Raw genomic sequence first — 15254 nt, 5'->3', positions numbered from 1 at the left:
CAGCCATCCATCATTCGCTAAGGCTTTAATTAGCTTGTTATTTTGCCATGTAAACTATTCCCGGCTTCAGAAAAAAGGCACCCTCGGAGCATTCTCAATGCTTTCAGACCAGGGCCAACCAGGGGGATAGTGCGCCTTGTGGGAGGGCAGCCAATCAGCGTCGCCCAGAATGGCATTTTCAATAGCCTTTTCAGCATGGTGCGCTGGCAATTATGTCCCCCAGCCCCCACCTTGTTCCACTTCCTGCCAAGCAGCGCTTTTTTTTTGTGGCCTGCAATTCTAGAGCTGATTCATAACCCTGTTATTTCCCTCTCTCATTTCTTTGTAATTTTTTTTTCTTTGCCATCTTGGCAGGTTGGGCTATGGAAAGTGCTTATCAAAGATCAGCTGCAAGTCACTGCAAAATAAGACATAAAGAGTGCAGGAGAGAGATAGATAGAGAGAGAGAGAGAGAGAGAGAATGACGATTCCATACTCTACAATGTTTCCATTTGGCATCATCACCTGGTTTGCCCTCTCCCTCTTTCTCTCTCTCTTTCTGTGCGTGTGCCAGAGGGAGGCTCTTTGGCTTGCGGATTGATGAATTGGATTAGCCTAATGCAAGTTTGGGTACAGGGCCGCACCTGAGGCATGGCCACGCATTACGATACCAGCTCTCTCTGATTAACAGCACAAACTGATTGAAATCTGGTCCAAATGGAGCTCTCTAAGTGGATAATCCTCTACAGACAGTGGTGCACATGTTCAACAAACTAGCCGCTAACTCTTTACCATCGGCATTTGGTTGATAGGGCTGTGCGCAGCATTAGAAAACAATAAGAGCTGTATGTTTTAGCATACATTGTAACTAAAGCCCAAAGTATGCTTGGTCTTTTTATGTATGTTAGCGTATGCACAAGGTCATTGGGACTACCTTTCAAATTGTGTACTTTGACAGGTGAACAGGAACAATTAATCTTTGTCCAGTGTGTGTAATTGTTCTCTTCAAAAGATATGAATGATAAAAATCTTTGCACTCATTTGCACTCTTTTAATGTCAATTTGTCTTTTGCTGTCTTCAGTAGTTTGTTGTTGTTTTAATAGTGTCTTATCTGTTTCCTTTCCAACTGATAAACAACAGCCTTGACACCTTGAAGAGAAGTAATCAAATTCAAAGTGCTTGGTCCTAAGCTGAAAAAATTGTATAGTGTGTAGCGTATACATTGCACACATACTGTACTGTTGGCAATTAAATTTGAATCATGCACATTTTATGCTGACACTTGCATACATGTAAAATATTATTTTAGCAATATGTTTAGCAATATGTCGTCTAAACCTTACCACATAACGTAAAAAAAAAAAAAAAAAAAAAAAAAATATATATATATATATATATATATATATATATATATATATATATATATATATATAAATTAATTTATTTATTTAAATAAATATTACATTTTTTTATATAAAATATATTTGAGTTATATCAGTTTGAGTTGATATCAGAAGGGGCTTATGAAAAGCAAAGGCCTCTAGGTTACACTTTGTTTTGCAAAATAAAATATAATCATGCCTTGTTTTTTTTTTTTGTTTTTTTTATAAGGGTCTGACCTTGCTTTGACAAAAGTCTTGTCATTTAACAGAAACAATGTGCAGTATAAAATATAAAGTCATGGTGCAGTGGAAAAAAGAATTTATATCTTGTATGACTCCCATGTATAAATAACATTAATAAAGTCATCTGGAATGGCAAAGAAAGTGTTCTTGCAGGACTCCCAGTTCATCAAGATTATTTAGATTCATCTTCAATGCTTCCTCCTTCATCCTACCACAGACATGCTCAATAATGTTCATCTCTGGTGACTGGGCTGGCCAATCCTGAAGCACTTCTAACTGTCTTTGCTTTCAGGAACTTTGTTGTGGAGGGTGAAGTATGAAGAGGAGCGCTATCCTGCTGATGAATTTGCCCTTCTGTGGTTTGTTATTTCATGGGCAGCCCAAATGTCTTGATACCTCATGCTGTTGTTCTCCCACATGCCCCCATTCTGAATGGGACATTTTTCTTTGAGAAACGTGGATCCATGCAGGTTCCATTAGGTTTTCTGCAGTATTTGTGATGACTGGGATACAGTTCAACAGATGATTCATCTGAAAAATCTACTTTTTTAAATGATCAACTAAAAGTCAAGATAATAACTGGGATCCACAACAAGGCTTTTGTCAGGTAGTGTATATAGACATAGTATAATTTGGCATGTCCAAGTTAAATAGGCAAATGTTTGTACATATATACATAAACATTATTATTAGATACACTTTGTATCTGCATGTATGGAATAAACAAAAAGAACAGGACAGTATAATCAAGAGATGGAATAGGAAAAGAAACATTACCTGGTATTGTACCTGTTTTTTTGTTTTGTTTTATTTTTAGTTTTTTTTCTACAGAGTGGGGAAGACATTTAATTGTTGATGAGGTAAATTGTCTTAGGGGGCAGGGGGGAACTATTCTTACGCCTTGCTGATCTGGGGATCAAAGTTATAAAAAGCTCTTTATGGCTATGAACACACAAAATCAAAGATTTAAAGCACACACACTCACATGCACACACACACACACACACACACACACACACACACACACACACACACACACACACACATTGTAACACAGAACATCTCTCTTGTGGCTTATTGTTTTATTCTTAAAAGAAGCAAAGGGTGTGTAGGACATCTTTCAGCTTTCATAATTCTCAGCATTCTTCAGATGGCAGAACAAAGTACAAAGTAGTATAAAGAATATAAAGTATATGTAGTTATTTAAATAGTACAGCATAATTTCATACTACCCTGCCTACATTGTGCAATTACTGCATTTAGGACAAATATACCAATAGTAAGCCTAACATTTCACACAAAACACATAACTTTTTGTAGAACCAATGCCTCTGATATCATTATCATGCATTAACGGTTATTTCCCTTAACAAAAATGCCTCATGTCTCGAGTATTTTACCTGTGTGAGGGCAGCTATTTTTCTAGCTGTGTCCATCAACTCCCTCACTTCTTTGTCCTCCCAGCCAGTCGACCAATAAGGTTTATTTTCCTTCATTATCGGTCCCTCTGTTTTCTCTCATCACGCTTCAGTCAGCCCTAATTCAATCCTCCCTCAGCCCTTCCCTCTCGCTGTCTTTCTTTCGTCGCTCTCTTCATCATTCTTCACACATCCGCCACGCTGGAAAAAAAAAGGAAGGTGAGCAGGCGCCGCTAATTTTCTTCCGCCCTGGAGGAAGGTTAACGCAGCACAGTGGCATTTCACTATATTATATCTGATTACAGAGTTTGATGATGAACAGCGAAGTAGACAAATACTTGCTGGCAACTCAGCCATGATAATGTCCTTTTGTTTACACGGTGATGCACTGAGCGAAAGGATTCTACATGACAAGATTCTTTCATTTATTGCGCTGACTGCACATTGCATTACTGAAATATCTGAAATATATTTTATATTTATACTGTAACAGCTTCTGGACCATTATTCGAAGGTTTTTGCTGAAAAATGCTGGTCTGTTATTGGCAGCTGTTTAGTTGATCGGTAGGTGGGCCAGCTTTTTCACAGTAAAACCGCCTCAGGCCACCTAGCTGGCCTAAAAAAGTTTCATTTGACATTTTAGAGACAAATTGGACAAAGTATACACCAATGAAGTGCCTGAGTAAAGGTGTAGATATAGGTGTACACCAATACCATAGTACTCCAGGAAAGGTATGATGCTGCTCCTTTACTTTACTTTCTTTATTGTCCACAAGTGGAAGTTTATCTTTGGCTTCACCACACAACCACATCAACTTTCACATTACACACATCATAGAAAAAACAGGTAGCACAAATACTTTCAATGTCATCACATATATCACATTAAAAACTCTATTTCAAACCTGTACATACTTAAGAGTCCGGTATTTAATTTTCTAATGGCAGTCGTCAAAAAAAAAAAAAAAAAAAAAAAAACATTTCATACACATTTTTCTTTACTACTTGATGGCAAGAACTAAAATTTTACATTTAAGGGATTGGAAAAATCTTCAGTAATGACGTATGCTTTCTGTTTAATTCTCACTGAAAAAAAAAAATATATATTTTGGTTGTCTTTGTGCTTTGCCTACAATTGCACTGGACACCAAATTGCTGCAACCTCCTAATGATATATAATTTCTGCATTGTTTTTTTTAAAAAATGCATTCTTGGTCATTGAACGCAATACTTTTTTTTTCACAGAGTGAAAAATCAAGCAAACAAAAACAACAACAAAATGTGGCAGATGAAACATCTATGTTTTATGAAGTGAAATAAATAGTCTGTGCAAGAAGCTGAACATAATTTCAATATTAATCCACAGTTGTAGATTTGAGAACAGAGGCAACCAGTTCAGTCTGACTCAATAAATCATTCATTGAGTAATGTTCCATGTATTTTCCATTGCATTAAACTTAAAGGATCATGAAATGTTATATGGCATAGAGGAGTTTGTGGTTTGTGTTGTATATCATAGAAGATAATGTTATCATCGTTAATTTGAATTATATTGAAAACCGGGTAATAATGAGATTTTTTATTTTTTTTATTTGCACTGCGTTAATCTTTTAGGTTTGAAATTTGACTACACGGGTAGTGATATGACAAAGCTATAATGATGTCATAATTATTAAAAAGATCCTTCACTTAATTAGTCACAACACGCTGTTTTGCTTTGATAGACACTTACAACGTGTAGCTTACAAACGAATGTTTAGATCCAAAGTGACAGTTCCTTTTTGCATTGAAGTGTTTATAAGATGCAAAGCAATGTGTGCTTATGCTTTACTTGTAGAAAACCACATTATTTTTTCATATATCTTACTTTAATTATATACAGCTACTATGCAAACATGGAAATGACTGCCATATTTCCAAGTTTCCCCTGGCTGCCTGAATCAGAAAATGAAGAGCAAACACCTGAGCACACCTGACGCTCACACCTCATGCTCTCTAAAATAAAATCTGACAATGGTCTTTCACATATATTTGGAATAAGCATGTGTAAGTAATATGAAACGTTCACATATTTATATTTTTGAGATTGTGGGTATTTACAGTGGTTTGACTGATAAATATGAATTTGAAGCTAAATTGTTAACGGTGCCAAATAGCCCTTCTGGTTGTTTACATCCTCGTTCACGTCCTTGCTACAACAGACCATTAATGCTAGAAACTGTGCATGTTATTGATCAATTTTAACAAATAAAAACACTTATAGGTTGTGGCTCACAATTCACAACTTCGTCGGTTGACAGAATTTTTTAATTGAATCCAGCACTGAACTAGGAGAGATTCTGGAACCTGTACTTTGTCAAATGCTAGCTATATATTTTATTATAATTCTCTGGAACTTGTAAGCACTTTAATCTTTGTGTCGTGTCCTTTGGAAGCTCAAATTCAGAAACATAACAAGCTCTGTGGAAATAGCCGCATTTGGATGACATTTTAGCTTTATCTGCTATAACATTAAAGGGCATATGGCCACACCCTGTTGCTGCGCAGGGTGTATGTGCACAGTGATTGCGCATAACCTGAAGTGTTTATGATCTTATTAACCTGGATGTATTTTTTTGTAGTCCCTATATCCGTTCGCTGAAGGCTTTGCTAAGATAAATTTGTAAAATCCAATGTCTCCCTTTGCATCGGACTTTGAGCACATTACATTCAGAGATGATGTTTATGTTCATACAACTACATTACGCATCAACTGAAGTTTAAAATATGATATTGTAGTGGAACACTCCTTTAAATTCTTATCCAAAATCTTTAATACAAATATGATTAATTTACTTTGTGAGTTTAAATGATCTACACTGTCCTTGACCAAACAAATAGCCTATAAACATCACATAACAAGCTGTAATGCAACCAAGCATTCAAATTCATTTTCAATACACAGTACAAATGCAAATTGATGAAACTGGCTGGTGTTTTGTATCACAGAAAGGAGCACCTGTAATTTTCTGCAAGGGTATTTCTGTTTTTCTACAGATTTTCCTCTTAGTGTGATTCGTAGAGCCTCATCAGCATTTAAACAGCCTGAGCGAAACTAGGGAGGTCAATTTAATCGCAGACAGACATATAGAATCACACAGTAATTATTGTCATATAAGAGCAAAGGTAAAGATTGATTTCAGTGAAAAGAAGGAAGTGAAAGACAGGCCTGCATAAATGAGGAGATGCTGAGACCCAGATACTTTAAGATTGTGTTACATGACAGTGAACACATCATACATTGAAGTTAAATCCTATAATGTGTATTTTTATTTAGGAAGTTTAACCACAAATACATTATTAGTTATTTAGAAGAAAAAAAATGAAAAGGATGTATGCTCAAATAATATCCAATCTTATCAATTCTCATAGTGTACATTCTCAGAAATAATGGTACCATTATATAATTTTGTAATAATTTTGAATTCATTCATTTATTCTCCTTAAGCTTATTACCTTATTTATCAGGGGTTGCAACAGAGTAATGAACCAACAACTATTCCAACATATGTTTTACACAGCAGATGCCCTTCCTGCCATCCAGTACTGGGAAAAACCCATGCATCCTTACGCCAATTTAGTTCATACAAGTCACCTATAGCACATGTCTTCACCTACAGTGTAGCTCACCCGGAGGAAACACGAGAGAACATGCAAACTCCATGCAGAAATGCCAACTGCCCTAGCTAGGATTTGAACCAGCGAAATTCTTGGTGTGAGGTGACAGTGTTAACCACTGAGAAACCATGCCGCCCAATTTTTTTTGTTTGTTTGTTTGTTTGTTTTTTTTAGGTTGATATGGACCTTGTAGAAACAAAAAAATTCCAAGCTTTTACATTCATTTCTGAGAGTTGCAACAATTTTGCAAACATTCTTACTGTTCATAAGTTACAGTGCATGGCAGGGGGTGCTAGACCCCATTTACTGAAGAACCCAATTTACATTTGAGGGGGGCATGGGCCCCAGTAGAGCTTTATGTCTAGCAACTCCTTTTTGAATGAAATGAACACAAAACCAGCACAGCCTTATTGGGAATATGGACCAAGTGATACACTTTTGAAAACTGTAAAATATGTGCTTGTGAGTACACATGGTTGCATTTTGTGTAAAACGTAGGCTACAGGGCAAAACCACGTAGAGCTTACCTCTTTATAAATGACTTTTCCTGCATGACTCGGTTGCTCATCGCGAATGGTGTCACGTTTGGAATGCAGAGCGTAGCCGGACTGGGGTCCGAGTTTGGCAAAGAACAGTTCTAAAAAGTAAAACAAAAAACAAAAAGCAAACAACAGTGTGAGATTGTGGTAAAAGCATGCAGCCACGAAGGCTTTTCTCTTCTAGTTGGCTTTTAAAAACACCAGCAGTTGGGTTTAGGGAGGGGGTGAGTGGCTCAAGCTGAGCAGCATCTATGTTCGCAAGAAGGATGATGAGAAAATTTGCAAGAATATGTAAATATTTCTCGGTTCTCAAAAACGTAGGTCTGGGCACATATTTTTAATAAGCGTTGGTTGAATAAAACACTAACAAATCAGAAGCCAAGATTACAGGCCAGTACTTCTGAATGAATAATTGAATGAATGAATGAATGAATAAATGAATAAATGAATGAATGAATGAATGAATGAATGAATGAATGAATGAATGAATGAATGAATGAATGAATGAATGAATGAATGAATGAACGAATGAATGAATGAATGAACAACATATGTAGGTAGGTTTTGTAAAATGACTCACTGTTCAAGTTTTTGCTGTACATGTGCTGGCTTTCATGGAAACCAGCCAGAACCAGTACACAACCAGCGAAGAACCAGCTTAAAGCATTTAATAACAAGCAATAACCATTTAAATCAGCAGCCATGATTCAAAACCAACAGTAAAAAGCACTATACTGTTAAATTTTTTAACAGGATAATTGTCAAAAAATAAAGACTTATTTATTTGCATTGATTTGTAAACTATTCACCTTAAAAAAATTTGAAATCCAAGATTAAAAAAAAACCTTTGCATTTAATCTCACGTTTGAACCCTTTAAGTTATTTTTAAACATGACAAAACAATAAGCATTTAGCATCACATTTGATTTCAAAACTTCTCTGATACGTGCATTTACAGTAAATGACATTGCCACATTCTTGCTCATCTGTTTCAGAGAAAACTGAATCCTTTGAACTCCTGTGTCGCTCATAGAAGAAGCAGTGTAACATAATTATAGAAATGCCAAAAATGCTTGTGTATGTGTGTGTGCGTGTATGATGGTGTGTATATAGCAATTTAAAGAGAAAATGCATTCGTGTTATTTATTATGTTGGGGGGAAAAGCATTACAAGTGAATATGTTATGACAAATGCAGAAGATTTAACAGAAAAAAAAAGATTATAAAATGATGATAATCTTTAAAGAGCCAGTTTTCATGTGATTAATCTTTGAATTTATCAAGTTCTCAAAAGGAAAAAAGTCTCACTTACACATAAGTCAAGTATAATATATTAATATTACATTAATCTCAAAGCACACAGCAGGTAGGTGTCAAGATCACGCCTCTGTTATTGAATTCAGTCAGTCAAGGGAAGAGTTTTCACAAAAATGAAAATTCTCTCTTCCTTTTTTCACTCTCAGATCTTTTTAAAGCAATATGGAACACAGAAGCTGTTATTTATAACAGCGTGTCAAAGCTGCTCTTTTATATATATAATGAAAGTGAATGGTCACTATGGCTGTCAAGCAACATCTTCAGTGAAAAATGAGTTACAGTAGATTTCAGTCTTCACACAAAGCTATCATATGGCTTCAGAAGACATGTGGAATACTTTGATATTGTGCTATAGTAGTGTATATATATAATTTTTTTTCTTCGCCTTTTTTCTTTTAGAGTTTCATAGCCTCTGGTCTCCATCAACTTTCACTGCATTGAAGAGTGCAGTAACATCACCCTTTGTATTTCATGAAAAAAAAAAAAAACATAAAGCTTTGGAATGACATGAGGGTGAGAATAAAATGATAGAATTTAAAGTTGGCTGAACTTATCTTTAAAAGGTTAGTTTATCTTTGGAATGGATGGATGTATGGGTGGATGGATGGGTGGAAAAACTAATAAGTAGAAATTGATGATATTGAGAAATAGATGGAAACATTGCCTGGAGAAATGATGGATGGTGTAATGAAAGGGTGGATGAAAGAATGGGCGTATGGATGGATAAATGGATTGGATGAATAGAAAAAAACAAATATATGTGCAAATTGATGAATGGAGAAATAGATTGAGTAATGGATGAAATAATGGAAGAATAAATGGATGGATAAATGGATGGTTGGATGGATGGATGGATGGATGGATGGATGGACTGATGGATTGAATAATGGATGGATGGATGGACTGATGGACTGATGGATGGATGGATGGATGGATGGATGGATGGATGGATGAATGGATAAATGGATGAATGGATGGATGGATGGATGGATGGATGGATGGATGGATGGATGGACAGATGGATAGATGGATGGATGGACGAATAGATAGATGGAAAAAAATAGATGGACAATCTGATGAATGGAGAAAAGGATGGATGAAAAAACAAATAGATGGATAAATTGGTGAATGGAGAAATGGATGGTTAGAAAAACAAATAGATGGACAAATTAAAGAGAAATGGTTGGACTGATGGATGGGGTAATGGACTAATGGATGGATGGATGGATGGATGGATGGATGGATGATGGATGAATGGATGGAATAACAAATGGATGGACAAATTGATGCATGGAGAAATGACGAATGTCGGACAGCAAACAGATGGATCGACAGACAGACAGAAAGACAAGCAGATGGACATTTGTCAAGCATGTATAGTTCAGCTTTCATGTGCTGCTCAGATGTTATAGGTGATAAAAAGCCTACATTAAATCTGTTCGTCAAACAAAAGCAATTATGTCTCTTCAGAAGACTTTGGGTGATTAAACTTGCAATGCAGAAACAGAAATCTTTTGGAAGTAATAAAAAAGTCTTCATTTGTGTTCCAGATGAACAAAAGTCTTATGAGTTTAGAACGACATAAGGGTGAGTAAATGATGACAGAATTTTCATTTTAGACTGAACAAACCCTCTAATCAATCAATCAGTCCGTTCCTTACAAGACAGACACTCAACTTGACAGATGACAATACATACAGTGACAGCACGCTTTGCCTAATTAGTATAACTCGACGTCATAATAACTGATTGAATTCAAGCGAGTCAGTTAGTGAAGCAAAAAAAAAAAAAAAGAGACAAATAGAGAGAAAAAGCACACAGATGAATGAACATGCCCTCCTGCAGAGAAAACAAGTTAACAACTGATTGAAGACTGAGCTGGTGACTGCTGAAAGACTTGGTAGAGGCGGGAATTCATAAGAAATTCATGGCAGCTTGCCGAAACGGCACCGAAATGTGGATGAAATGCGCTCCATTTGATTTAAAGCCCTCTTTGAACATTAAAAGCTCTTGGGGAGAGCTCTGGGAATTGTTCAGCATGTGAGGAAGAGTGAGCTAATGCCAGAGATTCATTAGAGACAGAGGATTCAGGCATTGCTTGCTGAAGAAAGAAAGCCAGAGTCAGACAAGGGCTAGTAATTGTGTGGTGTATTTCTCTGAGTCAACATGCTTAATGTGTGTATTGTCAGCATTAACTGAGGCACACCTCTAAATCCAGATAAACCCACTAATGTTATCATAACTATTATCTACATCTAGTAACTCACATCCCGCTGGGAACACCCCTTAAAACAACATGTCTGCCACTCATCCGTTTACACTTGTTGACCTTTGAACAACATGGTGGACGATAAAAACCTTCATAACTTCACTGAATGACCTGCCACTGTTTTTCAGACTAGAACCAACTCTGAAACTCCTTACTGATGCTTCAAACCAAATTCACAATGTTTTCACTTATTAGATTTATTAGGTATGGGTCAGAATAGAATATGCATCACATAAATTGTCAAATTTCAAGTAAGATTGTTTCTGGTTTGTTGTGGTTATTCATCAGGGTTATTCAATCAAAAATAGATTTGTTTTCAAAGTATTTTGAAGTTAAATAATTGCTACTGTGTTGTCTAAAATAAATGAGCGAATGAAAACACATCACTTTTTAAAGCTTATAAATCATCCAGAATGTTTTTTTTTTTTTTTTTTTTTTTTTGAGAAAGTAAAAAATCCAGAAAGTATTCTGTTAGGGGTATTTCCTTATTCTTTGCATACGAGCGGGCACTTTGAATCTCTTTGGCTCGAGACTTCCGGTCTCATTCATTACTATTCATTTTTAGACTTTTAAAAACAGCTTGTTACACTGCTTGATGTTGCAAACTGATATTTTCTTATTATATTCTTTTTATTTTTTAGTATAGTCATGGACTCATTTGTTTGTAGAGCAAGTAGTTTGACTGTTTTCTGCTGTTTATTATTCCTAGTCATTTTTTTTTTAAATAGGCAACTGAATCAGAAGTTCTAAAAAATCGCAAAAACGAGTGCACTTCTGCATTGAAGAATAAGGTCAATAGGTTTGCCAATAAAGAATAAAATTTTTACAGTATAAAAATCATTATGTGTATGTAATAGCCCCACAATTTACAAAAAACAAACCTCTGCGTGCGCGCGCATGTGTGTGTGTGTGTTAAGTATTACGGTAACACTAAATCAACAGGATAAAATTATAAAAAGAATTGTGTGGCATCACGAACTGAAGTAATGTTTGCCAAAACCATAATAATTATAATAATTCCAGGAGGCCAGTGGACAAATTTGGCCATAATGCCGGGGTCAAACCTCTACTCTTTTTCTGAAAGACGGTGCTCACTGAGCAATATAGTGCCCCCTTCACATGCAAATTAAACACCATCTGCTGCCCTCATTAACACCAGCAACAACCTAGCTTTCCAATGTGGTATCCCATCCAAGTACTGATTGGGTGCTGCCATGCTCAGCTTCAGTAGGCGACCTTGTTAGAATTGCAGATAGCTAGCTGCCAGCACCCATTATTACTTTAAACCATTTGGAAACATGTAAATACTAGAAAAGTGTAGACTAGATATCACTTTGACATAGGCTTTTAAAAAATTATTTATAAGTAATTGTTTGGTATAATTCCTGCTACGTGCACAACCATATTTGTTTACACTGCCCTGCAGTGTGGGAGTTAGCCTGTCAGAGCAAAGATATTTATATCTAGACATTCCACTTGTTGTCCTGGAAGAGAAAAAATGACTGACTGGTGAAGTGAAGGTTTGAGTGGACCATCTAGCTCAGTCTTTGTTTGATGTCAATTCAACACAGCAGCATCAAAACAACTAAACTCAATTACTCTCAAAAGACGACTCACTTTGCCTTTGGTTTCTGCCTTAGATAGCAGTGTGTGGATGCAAAATGCATACATTTATTATAATCCATCTGTTTTATTTACATTTAGTCTGATGTTTTTATCCAAAGAGACTTACAAATGAAAAACAGCACGCAATTTATCATACAAGAGGCAAATACTGTAGTTACAGATACACAAGTTAAAATATGCAAGTGAAGAAAAGAAGAAGGGGAGATATTATCATATGGAATACATAAAAAAATTCCACTTATTTCACCATGCACCCTTCGTCTACTGCGTTAGTTTGACTTTTGCTATTAATACAATATCTATTTATCTGCCTACTGTATACAGTATTAGTTATCAACTTCGGATACTTTTTTTTGTCTAGCAGAGTGCAAATGAACACTTTGTCACCTTAGAATTATAAAGTTCGACATGTTTGTCAAAATTGAGTTATTGACATATTCTTATTAAATGACAACTTATTTACATTATGGGAAGTTGTAAGTTGTTTACATTTAAAGACTTTTTATTTAAAAAACAAATGTTACACATAATGTTTGCTATGGAATGCAAAAACTTCATTATCTCAGAATCATTGTAACGTAGATAGAATTTTAATTCAAAGTGATGAATAGACAATCGGGTTGGATTGTCTTTTTTCACTTTATGTACATAAGTATAGTAAACCTAAATCATATATTAAATGCAGTTATCTAATTTATTATTCAATCATATTTACAGTAAGTTTGCAGGGTTTTGATTGAAATATAAGTGGATTATGACAAGTACCATCTAATAGACTGTTTTAACATTTGATTCTCAAAGGCAACCTGTATTTGATATAACTGGAAATTTTGCTTAACAAATTTCCATTATAAATGCATAAATGGATGATCATAAAATATTCTGCTTACTGTTTTATTGTTTAACTTGCATATGCAAGCTTGTTAATCTAATAAAATACACAAGTGACAGGTGGTATATTTGACTACTTTTATTTGTTAAAAAAGTGTTTTTGAACACCATTCACCCTAAATCTGCCAGTTTCAGACCACTAAATGTATACTTTTATGCTGGACACTACTGTGCATTGATGATGGTGAACCACTTTATGGCGAGGGTCTAGGAGGTATATACACAGCCAATAAACTTGTAAAAGCTTAATGTGACTATTTTCAATTTCAAACAGTTCAGTTTACAGCATTAATGTTGAAATTAACCGCAATACATTTAATTAAAAAGACTTAAGCATTCATTTAGTTGTTCAAGCACAAAACAAGATGAAACAGTGTAACCGCTAGTGCTGTCAGGATCAGCAAGCGAGCACTGAAATTTCATTGAAAATACTGGGGTAAAATAACATTTTAATAACATGACGGGGTAAGATGAAATTTAAGCAGTGCCTCTTGTCCAGTCCGAGACCCACTTTATATCAGATATCTATTAGGCTGTGAAGACCGAAGATTTTTAAAGAAATCAGACCTTAAACGTGGTAATTTTAAAAAGAAAAGTCTTTGTTTATAATTATATTAACTTGTTTTTTTATATATATAACTTACTTTTCATATACAATTTTTATTAAGCTACCAAGCGAACTATTTTCACTATTTAAAGGACTGACCTTCCCACTTCTGGATTGTATGTCCTTCAGGTGGAATCAAGCATTAACGTGAATCAAAGTCCATTATAATTTACACCCTTGATTTCAATATATTTATTGTCCAAAATAATCCACATGTATTCAATAGAATAATAATTAAGAAAGTAAATGTAAACTAAATCATTATTTTAAACAAATTAATCAATAAATGACAGTTCAAATGTTTATGGTTGATGGGACTTTTAATGTTGTTTATAAAGAAGTCTCTTAAAATTAAAATACAAATTAAAACACAAGGGCGAAGCAGTGGCGCAGTAGGTAGTGCTGTCGCCTCACAGCAAGAAGGTCGCTGGGTCGAGCCTCAGCTCTGTTGACGTTTCTGTGTGAAGTTTGCATGTTCTCCCTGCATTCGCGTGGGTTTCCTCCGGGTGCTTCGGTTTCCCCCACAATACAAAGACATGCGGTACAGGTGAATTGGGTAGGCTAAATTGTTCATAGTGTATGAGTGTGTGGATGTTACCCAGAGATAGGTTGCGGCTGGAAGGGCATCCGCTGCTTAAAAACTAGCTGGATAAGTTGGCAGTTCATTCCGCTGTAGTGACCCCGGACTAATAAAGGGCAAGAAAATTAATGAATGAAAATAAAAACACAAATATTGTGAAAAATTCTTACATTTTAAATCCATTATTATTTAAAAGTGTATTTTAATTCTGCTTTTTATTACTCCAGTCTTACCGATCACATGACTCTTCAGAAGTCACTCTAATATGTTGATTTTTTTTCTCTGTCAGCTGGTTTTTATCTAACACACACACACAAACTCTTGGTTTGCAGATAATATCTGTTTAAAGCACATTTTTAAGGGTGCTTGCACCATATATAAAAGATTCATATCTGGATGTTAAAAGAGAGTTAGACATGTTTCCATCTAACAAGCAAGATCAGCATCTCTCCGGTGCTTAAACGACACACCATTCATCATTGTGGACAGCAGCAAAGCGAAAGCACATGGCCGATGAATGGGAGAGAAGGAAAACTATTCACACCTGAAGACAATATCAGAACATCAGGAAGGAGTGAAGGAAAACAAGTGTAAAATTGCATCAAACTTCACAAAACTATGTATCCTCCTTCTTGCTTCTATATTTAATAAACACCTTTGTGATGCACAGCAATTTAAGTGATTGTCCTCATTTCAGCATCACACCGGTGGGGAATTGCAAGCATTTGTTTCAATAAGGTTAATGC

The 15254-nt window shown here is 35.5% G+C and overlaps 1 protein-coding gene across 2 annotated transcripts in view; it reads right to left on the bottom strand.

The window, feature by feature from the left end:
• LOC141376138 (uncharacterized) overlaps nucleotides 1-15254 on the bottom strand; it is a 1062333-nt gene that overhangs the window by 438197 nt on the left and 608882 nt on the right. Inside the window, exons 9-10 of one of the 2 annotated variants that reach the window (XR_015499519.1) lie at nucleotides 7208-7317; nucleotides 1587-3224 (exon numbers count right to left, since the gene is read on the bottom strand). The exons of the other annotated variant lie outside the window; for it this stretch is intronic. The gene's annotated coding sequence lies outside the window, so the exon portion shown is untranslated. Of the gene's footprint in view, nucleotides 1-1586; nucleotides 3225-7207; nucleotides 7318-15254 lie in introns of those variants that run through there. 2 annotated transcript variants of the gene reach the window in all.

Source organism: Danio rerio, chromosome 9, assembly GCF_052040795.2.
Source record: "Danio rerio strain M-AB ecotype USA chromosome 9, GRCz13ab, whole genome shotgun sequence".
Classification (NCBI taxonomy): domain Eukaryota; kingdom Metazoa; phylum Chordata; class Actinopteri; order Cypriniformes; family Danionidae; genus Danio; species Danio rerio.
Note: the sequence above shows the minus strand (reverse complement) of the source record. Positions and strands in the feature narration are given on the sequence as shown.